Genomic DNA, 10,514 nt, shown 5'->3' with positions numbered 1-10,514 from the left:
CAACATCTTAGCCGAGTGATTGGTTTATTGCCACAATTGTGACACACTATGTTTCCAGACCCTATGAATTGCATCCCTCGCTTGTCAATATCTGAGCTTTGCTTGTCAACTAGCTTTGGACTTCCTTGTGATTATTTTTCCAACTAAAAAAAACTTTGGACTTCCTTGTGATACTACCATGGGTGTAGGCGTGACCCTAAAAAAAAACATGCGTGTAGGCGTGTGGGGTCAGTGCTGTTTCTTGCATCACAACGGGCCAAGCGCGCGCTCCTCGAATCCCTATCGGCAGAGATCGCGACGAGCACGTATATATTTCCCGGGACCCCACGGCCCGGGTCCGTCCATTGCCGGGATGAATGGCTCCCGTGGCGGCCACGCTCGCCCGCCGCGTACGCGCCACGGAGCCACGCGAGGCCGCCGCTCCCGTGGGGCAGTACGACGATATCCTCCTGTCACGGTCCTCAATCTCCCCTTTGTTTTTGCGTCGCAAATTGGCCGGGGAAAGAGACGCCCACGGAATCTCCCGCCCCTGTCTCACCGCATCGGATGGATGATCAGACGTCGCGCACGTCTCTGTCCGGCGAGGAAGAGAAGATGCCCGTCGATCCTGCTGGCCGAGGCAAACCATGGGCCGGCGACGGCGCCAGCTCGCGTCGCGCTCGCGCGGTGTGTCGCCGGAACGGCAGGGAAAATCGCCCCGCGAATCACCGCCGGATAGAGTACCCGCGGTGCGCGCCTGACACGGACGGGTGGGGTCGCCCGACAATGAGGGAAGAAAGAGATGGTCCATCGACCTCAGCGTCGCTTTGCTCTTCGCGTTGGCCTGATCGATCCTCACGAGTTCTCTTGAATGTATCGTCGGAATTTATTGCCCCGGCGAGGTAAACCCAGTCACGTGTTGGTACGCGAAGAAACGCCGCGTGCTCCGTGCGCGGTGACTGTGCACCACGTCCGCGTGCATGCATGGGGGGTGGTGGTGGCCCGCTTCAACGGCGCCACGTCCGCAAGCCGTGATGAAGCCCGGTGCATATGTTGCACGACGATCCATGACGCATGTCACGCATCTGCTGGTACATATAAGTCGAGACAATGAGACAATAAAGAGAGAGGTTGAAACATTGAAGAAAAAATATTGTGTATGCTGCACCCGTACAGAACGTGGACCTCAACCTGAGGTGTCCTCTTTTGCTAGGGTTCGGTGTTCCTGCGCTTGTCCTTGTTTCATGCATGGACGAAGATTGCGTGACAACCCATTCTGAACACAAGGTGGAGCTCACCACTGAGGTGTATGATAAACACTCTTTATAAAACAGTATTTGGTACAAATCAAGATGATTGTAGTACATGACAGTGAAGATGCCAACATGATTGCGCACCTTTTTCTCCCAATAATTCTAGACTAGATGGGAGAGGTCATGTGACTGCTGCGTACCAGGAGGACCACGCCACGCCCACGCACCCGATGATGAGTGACGCTGCGTGGAGGCCTACAGTGCTGGATTTTGTTGCACCAGCATAGACAAAGTTAGTCAGAGTTTCTACTTTCTAGTCTAGTAGGTAAATAAGTATGAAAAATACCATCCCCTGAATTTCTGGCTGGGCTCTTTGTTACGCACAGTACAAGCTTAAATCCATTTTCGGCCATCTCTGCAACGCGCAAGTACTGGTCCCGGCCCTGAATGAATCGAATCCATTTCTGGCCACGCATACTGAAAGCAGGAGCTCTCCTCGCGTGCTAGCTAGCACATGCGTCTGTTCTTCTTCTTCAGCTTAAGATTTGAGATGGCACTAGTTTCAAAAAAAAAAAGATTTGAGATGGCTGGGTTGGCTTGACACGGGTGGACCCGACGTGGCCCTTGCTGCATTTTGCAAGCCGGCCCATGAATGGCTGGCTACATGTCAACAGGTGCAATGATTTGTCGAGCCTTTGTACTACTCCCTCCGTCCCATAATATAAGAACGTTTTTTATACTAGTGTAGTGTTAAAAATGTTTTTATATTTTAGGACAGAGGAAGTACCATCTTTCTACCGTACCGTATGAGAGTTTGCAATGACAGTCAAAAATGCAAGGTGTCATTAAATGATATCAATACCATACTTGTAGAGAACTCTCTATCATCAATACTACAAATCATCGACCAGCAACCCTGCACCTTTAGGGTTGAGCCAAGTCAGAATGGACGGTCGACAGAGAAGTGAGGAATCGACAGGGGAGCAATGCAAAACAAACACCTCTCACAAAACCACATGTCAAGTGGGCCGTCATTTTCTGGCCTTGTCCAGTAGCCCGGAGGCACATTAGACTCTGATTGCGCAGTTATCCGGAATCGCCATTAGTCTCCTCGAAAACGACCGAGCGGACAACATAATCCAGGCAAGTGCGCGGGCGTCGTGGCCATTGCCGCCATCAGTCGCGCTTGCAGGAGCTTCCCCGAGATTTTTAGCGGCCGCGGCAGACGACCGGGCGACGTAGTTTTCAGGGAGAGAGAGAGAGGTGTCCTCTGGGTCGATGATTGCAGCAACAATATTTCTTGTGACACATGTTAATTCGTTCATTCAATGACACTCGTCGTCGTCGTAGCACCAAACCGCTAGTACACTCGTGCATATCCCCATGCTATGCTAGCTAGCTAGCGACCCATGGAGGTCCATGCTGATGCTGGCTGGGTATGGATGGAGACGGACCATGGGACTAATTGGCACATCTTTCTACTTCCTCCACTGGCAACTTGGCAAGTGGAAATGTGCTGCTAGTGGAGTCTAGCACTCCAATGTGCAAAGGGTTTGTCACGCTCACGTGCACGGGGTGCCGGCATTTCCATTTATTGGTGGCAATGGGTTTTAGCGTAGACCATTTTGCGGTTTTGAGCTTATCTTTCACGACTTTGAGCTTGGGCAGCGTAGTCGCGCACGGCGTACGTGATTGTGGCGCTCTAGTCGGAAAGTTGTGGGGAGGGGAACAAGACGTGCACGTGATGTGCATTTCCACTTTATAGCGGGCACTTTTAGCTCCGGTGGTTTAATCGGCGAAAACGAGGTAACATTGGAATAAAAGAATTTGTCCTCGATCCATTGAATAGGGAGAAACATTATAATTTTTAAAGGAAATCAAATGGAATCGACATTTTCAGGTTTGGAAGCTCTATTATCCCGGCATTTGTGGTGTAGATTTTTTTTTTTGAAAAAGTGCAAAAAGAATCTCGACATCTGCATCGAGTGATGCACAAAGCCATCTTTGTATGTAGACGCATACAACTAACTCACGAAAAGAAAAATCACACAAAGAAAAACACTAAGTAAAGTGTCAAATTATATTGAGCAAAAACAAAACCTTTATCTATCGGTTCCGACATAAGAAGAAACTTGTGCTAGAGTCTCAAGTAGTAAGCAACTCCGGCACGCTCCTCATAATCATCTCAAGCCACGCCTTGTCCCCAAAACAACATCACAAAAAGTCCACAATGCCAAAGAGCCGTCATCAACACATGTCACATCACCGACCGACCATAGTTTCACCATGGTTCACATTTTTAGTTGGTAAATATATTTTGAATAAAATAGTATGATTTAACATGCCTTGTTGCACGTTTGGAAGAAGTGTCAACAAGAATCAAGTGACACCATATCGACACAAGTGTCACAAAGATATAAACTCTAGGGGAGGGGGGTGGGGGTGGATTTCGTATGTTGAACTATGTGGACAAATAGGTAGTAGCACCTCGCCCCAAGACAACAATGATAGAAAGCCATGATGCCAAAGAGCCGCCAACACCCAGTCTGAAATGTTAGATGCATCATCGACGCCGTCCTCGATCGCCAACTGATTATAGTTTTCCGATGGTCCACATTTTTAGCAGGTAATATATATTTTGAATTAAGTAGAATGATTTAACATGCCTTGGTGTCAGCAAGAATCAAGCGACACCATATCAACACAAGTGTCACGTGAAGGAAATATGCCCTAGAGGCAATAATAAAGTTGTTATTTATATTTCATTATATCATGATAAATGATTATTACTCATGCTAAAATTGTATTAACCGAAAACTTAGTACATGTGTGAATACATAGACAAATAGAGTATCCCTAGTATGCCTCTACTTGACTAGCTCGTTAATCAAAGGTGGTTAAGTTTCCTAGCCATATACATGTGTTGTCATTTGATGAACGGGATCACATAATTAGAGAATGTTGTGATGGACAAGCCCATCCGTTAGCTTAGCATTCTGATCGTTGAGTTTTATTGCTATTGCTTTCTTCATGAACTTATACATGTTCCTCTGACTATGAGATTATGCAACTCCTGAATACCGAAGGAACACCTTGTGTGCTATCAAACGTCACAACGTAACTGGGTGATTATAAAGATGCTCTACAGGTGTCTCCGAAGGTGTTTGTTGGGTTGGCATAGATCGAGATTAGGATTTGTCACTCCGATTGTCGGAGAGGTATCTCTGGGCCCTCTCGGTAATGCACATCACTATAAGCCTTGCAAGCAATATGACTAATGAGTTAGTTGCGGGATGATGCATTACAGAACGAGTAAAGAGACTTGTCGGTAATGAGATTGAACTAGGTATGGTGATACCGACGATCGAATCTCGGGCAATTAACATACCGATGACAAAGGGAACAACGTATGTTGTTATGTAGTTTGACCGATAACAATCTTCGTAGAATATGTAGGAGCCAATATGAGCATCCAGATTCCGCTATTGGTTATCGACTGGAGATGTGTCTCGGTCATGTCTACATAGTTCTCGAACCCGTAGGGTCCGCACGCTTAACACGTTCGATGACGACTTGTATTATGAGTTATGTGATTTGATGTACCTAAGGTTGTTTGGAGTCCCGGATGAGATCACGGACATGACGAGGAGTCTCGAAATGGTCGAGATGTAAAGATCGATATATTGGAAGGCTATATTCGGACATCTGAAAGGTTCCGAGTGATTCAGGTATTTTTCGGAGTATCGAAGATTTACGGGAATTCACCGGGAGAAGTAACGGGCCTTATTGGGCTTTAGTGGAGAGCGGGGAGAAGGGCCAAGAGGTGGCGCGCGCCTCCTCCCCTGCCCAAACCGAATTGGACAAGGGGTGAGGCGCGTCCCCCTTTCCTTCTCCCTCTCCCTCTCTTTACTTCTCTCCTACTCTGAATAGGAAAGAGGAGGGGAGTCCTACTTGGACTGGGGAGTCCTAGTAGGATTCCCCACACTTGGCGCGCCCCCTTTGGGCCGGTCACCTTTTCCCTCCCCTCCTTTATATACGTGGCTAGGGGTCACCCCATAGACACACAAGTTGATCTCTTAGCCGTGTGCGGTGCCCCCTCCACAGATTTCCACCTCAGTCATATTGTCGTAGTGCTTACGCGAAGCCCTACGTCGGTAACTTATTCATAACCATCACCATGCCGTCGTGCTGAAGAAACTCTCCCTCGGCCTCAGCTGGATCTAGAGTTCGAGGGACGTCACCGAGCTGAACGTGTGCAGATCGCGGAGGTGTCGTGCATTCGGTACTTGATCGGTTGGATCACGAAGACGCTTGACTACATCAACTGCGTTGTCATAACGCTTCCGCTTACGGTCTACGAGGGTACGTAGACAACACTCCCCTCTCGTTGCTGTGCATCTCCTAAAAAGATTGATACGTCTCCAACGTATCTATAATTTTTGATTGCTCGATGTTATATTAGCTACTGTTTTGGATGTTTATGGGCTTTATTATACGCTTTTATATCATTTTTGGGACTAACCTATTAACCCAGAGCCCAGTGCCAGTTTCTGTTTTTACCTTGTTTTAGGGTTTCGAAGAAAAGGAAAATCAAACGGAGTCTAGTTGACCTGAAACTTCACGGAACTCATTTTTGGAAGGAAAGAAGCCCAGAAGACTTGAAGTGCACGTAAGGGAAGCTTTGAGGAGGCCACGAGGTAGGGGGGCGCCCACCCCCCCTAGGGCGCGCCCTCCACCCTTGTGGGCCCCTCGTGCCCCCCTTGACGTACTTCTTCCGCCTATATATCTCCATATACCCTAAAACTTCCAGAGAGCACAATAGATCGGGAGTTCGCCGCCAGAAGCCTCCGTAGCCACCGAAAGCCAATCTAGACCCATTTCGGCACCCTGCCGGAGGGGCAATCCCTCTTCGGTGGCCATCTTCATCATCCCGGTGCTCTCCATGACGAGGAGGGAGTAGTTCTCCCTCGGGGCTGAGGGTATGTACCGGTAGCTATGTGTTTGATCTCTCTCTCTCTCTCTCGTGTTCTTGGTTTGGCACGATCTTGATGTATCGCGAGCTTTGCTATTATAGTTGGATCTTATGTTTCTCCTCCCCCTCTACTCTCTTGTAATGAATTGAGTTTCCCCCTTGAAGTTATCTTATCGGATTGAGTCTTTAAAGATTTGAGAACACTTGATGTATGTCTTGCCGTGCGTATCTGTGCTAACAATGGGATACCACGTGATTCACTTGATGTATGTTTTGGTGACCAACTTGCGGGTTCCGCCCATGAACCTATGCATAGGGGTTGGCACACGTTTTCGTCGTGATTCTCTGGTAGAACTTTGGGGCACTCTTTGAGGTCCTTTGTGTTGGTTGAATAGATGAATCTGAGATTGTGTGATGCATATCGTATAATCATACCCACGGATACTTGAGGTGACATTGGAGTATCTAGGTGACATTAGGGTTTTGGTTGATTTGTGTCTTAAGGTGTTATTCTAGTACGAACTCTAGGGCTGTTTGTGACACTTATAGGAATAGCCCAACGGATTGATTGGAAAGAATAACTTTGAGGTGGTTTCGTACCCTACCATAATCCCTTCGTTTGTTCTCCGCTATTAGTGACTTTGGAGTGACTCTTTGTTGCATGTTGAGGGATAGTTATGTGATCCAATTATGTTAGTATTGTTGAGAGAACTTGCACTAGTGGAAGTATGAACCCTAGGCCTTATTTCCTATCATTGCAATACCGTTTATGCTCACTTTTATCATTAGTTACCTTGCTGTTTTTATATTTTCAGATTACAAAAACCTATACTCTACTATCAATATATCACTTGTATCACCATCTCTTCGCCGAACTAGTGCACCTATACAATTTACCATTGTATTGGGTGTGTTGGGGACACAAGAGACTCTTTGTTATTTGGTTGCAGGGTTGCTTGAGAGAGACCATCTTCATCCTGCGCCTCCCACGGATTGATAAACCTTAGGTCATCCACTTGAGGGAAATTTGCTACTGTCCTACAAACTGCTGCACTTGGAGGCCCAACAACGTCTACAAGAAGAAGGTTGTGTAGTAGACATCAAGCTCTTTTCTAGCGTCGTTGCCGGGGAGGTTAGCGCTTGAAGGTATATCTTTAGATCTTGCAATCGAGTCTTTTAGTTTCTTGTTTTATCACTAGTTTAGTTTATAAAAGAAAACTATAAAAAATGGAATTGAATTTGTCTCATACGCTTCACATTTTTAATATCTTTCGTGAGTATGTTGGAAAGGATAATTGTGCTCAAGTGCTAGAAGAAGAAATCTGTAAAATGTTTGGCACTAAATATTTGAATGATGAGCATGATTGCAATGTTGTTAGTACGAATTCTTTGAATATCCATGATACTAATGATGATTGCACTAGTTATGATGAAAATGTCTCCTATAAACATGTCAATTTTTGTGGAGTGCATTGGGTTTGCAAGTATACACCAAATAGGGAAGATAGATATTGCAAGAGGCATAAGTACTTAGAAACTAAATTGTTGCAAGAAAGGCTAGATGATTGTGCTGAAAATTTAAATTTTCTTGGCCGTACTTGTGGACTTTGCAATGAAAGTGGTCATTTAGCTATCCGATGCAAATTGTTTCATGATCTAATCGTGTCCAAAAATTGTGATGACTTGATTTCCCTTGCACACTATAATGAACTTAGTTTGCTTATGGGCTATGAAGAAATGAAACGTATAACTAACTATCTTCCGGAATTTGCCCGTTATAAACTTCTTGGTTTTGATCTAGTGGAAATTTATATGTATTGTGCGGTGAATTGTATTGAAAATCCTTATATTGCCAATTACGTAAAGAAAAGAAAACAAATAGAAGATGAAGGGAATACTAATGAAAGGGAAGAGACTTCCCAATATCCTCCTATTATTTCTTATGATGAATCAGGTAACGAGGAGGAGCCTCCTATTCAACCAATTTCATTAATAAGGAGCTCCAAAAAGAGGATTGAACCCACACATGATGTGGTGAAGAAGAAGAAAAGAAAAAGGAAGAGAGGTAAAAAGATATCTCCCCCAAATAGTGCTGCTCCTATTACTAGTGTGCCTCATGAAAATATAATTGTGGAAGATAATGATACTTCTTATGATCTTGAAAATCTTTTTGGCATTTGCTTGGAAGAATATGATAATTGCTATACTATTGGTGCTATCCATACTATTAATGATGAGAGTGATTATGCTTATGATATAAAAAGGCCCAAGCTTGAGGAAGCTATGATTAATGAAGATGATATTTTTAGTCTCCCAAGTTTTGATATGCAAATTTATAATAATGATAGCATGCCTCCTACCTATGATGATTATTGTGATGATACTTATGCTATAAAAAGTAGTGATTATATTTATAAAACTTGTCATGATTATGGTTACCCATTTTTTGAACATTACTCTTTTAATGTGGAAACAATTTATAGTATTCGAGTCTCTTATGGTACTCCCACTATCCCGAATGAGAAGAATTTTGCTTATGTGGAGAGTAATAAATTTTCTATGCTTGTAGATCATGAAAAGAATGCTTTAAGTGCTGGCTATATTGTTGAATTCATTCATGATGCTACTGAAAATTATTATGAGGGAGGAATATATGCTTGTAGGAATTGCAATAATATCAAGTTTCCTCTCTATGTGCTTAAAGTTTCGAAGTTATGCTTGTTTTGCCCTCCTATGCTAGTTGATTATTGTTCCCATAAGTTGTTTGCTCACAAAATCTCTATGCATAGGAAGAGGGTTAGGCTTAAATGTTCTAGTCATATTCGTCATGATGCTCTCTTATGTTACAATTCTTATCCTTTATGTGAGCATCATTGAAATCATCATGCCTAGCTAGGGGCTTTAAACGATAGCGCTTGTTGGGAGGCAATCCAATTTTATTTTTGTTCCTTACTTTTTGTTCCTGTTTAGTAATAAATAATTCATCTATCCTCTGTTTAGATATGGTTTTATGCTTTTAATTAGTGTTTGTGCCAAGTAGAACCTTTGGGAAGACTTGAGGAAAGTCTTTGCGATCATGCTGTAAAAAACAGAAACTTTAGCGCTCACGAGAACTGCTGTCATTTTTTATTGGAGAGTGTTATTTAGTTAATTCTTTTTTCAGATGATTAATAGATATATTCCTCAGGTCCAGAAATTTATTTGAGAATTTTATGAGATCCAGAAGTATACGTTTGATTCAGATTACTACAGACTGTTCTGTTTTTGACAGATTCTGTTTTTCATGTGTTGTTTACTTATTTTATTGAATCTATGGCTAGTAAAATAGTTTATGAACCATAGAGAAGTTGGAATATAGTAGGTTTAACACCAATATAAATAAATAATGAGTTTATTACAGTAACTTGAAGTGGTGATTTATTTTCTTATACTAACGGAGCTTACAAGTTTTCTGTTGTGAAGTTTTCGAAGTTTTGGGTAAGGATTCGATGGACTATGGAATAAGGAGTGGAAAGAGCCTAAGCTTGGGGATTCCCAAGGCACCCCAAGGTAATATTCAAGGATAGCCAAGAGCCTAAGCTTGGGGATGCCCTGGAAGGCATCCCCTCTTTCGTCTTCGTTCATCGGTAACTTTACTTGGAGCTATATTTTTATTCGCCACATGATATGTGTTTTGCTTGGAGCGTCATTTTATTTTATTTAGTTTTTCTTGCTGTTTGAATAAAATACCAAGATCTGAAATTATTAAATGTTAGAGAGTCTTCACATAGTTGCATAATTATTCGACTACTCATTGATCTTCACTTAAATCTTTCGGAGTAGTTTGTCATTTGCTCTAGTGCTTCACTTATATCTTTTAGAGCATGATGGTGGTTTTATTTTGAAAAAATAGATGAACTCTCATGCTTCACTTAGATTATTTTGAGAGTCTTAAATAGCATGGTAATTTGCTTAAAATCCTAATAGCTAGGTATTCAAGAATAATAAAATTCTCTTATGAGTGTTGAATACTATGAGAAGTTTGATACTTGATAATTGTTTTGAGATATGGAGATGGTGATATTAGAGTCATGCTAGTTGAGTGGTTACGAATTTGAGAAATACTTGTGTTGAAGTTTGTGATTCCCGTAGCATGCACGTATGGTGAACCGTTATGTGATGAAGTCGGAGCATGATTTATTTATTGATTGTCTTCCTTATGAGTGGCGGTCGGGGACAAGCGATGGTCTTTTCCTACCAATCTATCCCCCTAGGAGCATGAGCGTAATACTTTGCTTTGATAACCTGTAGATTTTTGCAATAAGTATATG

The sequence above is a fragment of the Triticum urartu genome, chromosome 3, assembly GCF_003073215.2.
Source record: "Triticum urartu cultivar G1812 chromosome 3, Tu2.1, whole genome shotgun sequence".
Lineage (NCBI taxonomy): Eukaryota > Viridiplantae > Streptophyta > Magnoliopsida > Poales > Poaceae > Triticum > Triticum urartu.
Note: the sequence above shows the minus strand (reverse complement) of the source record.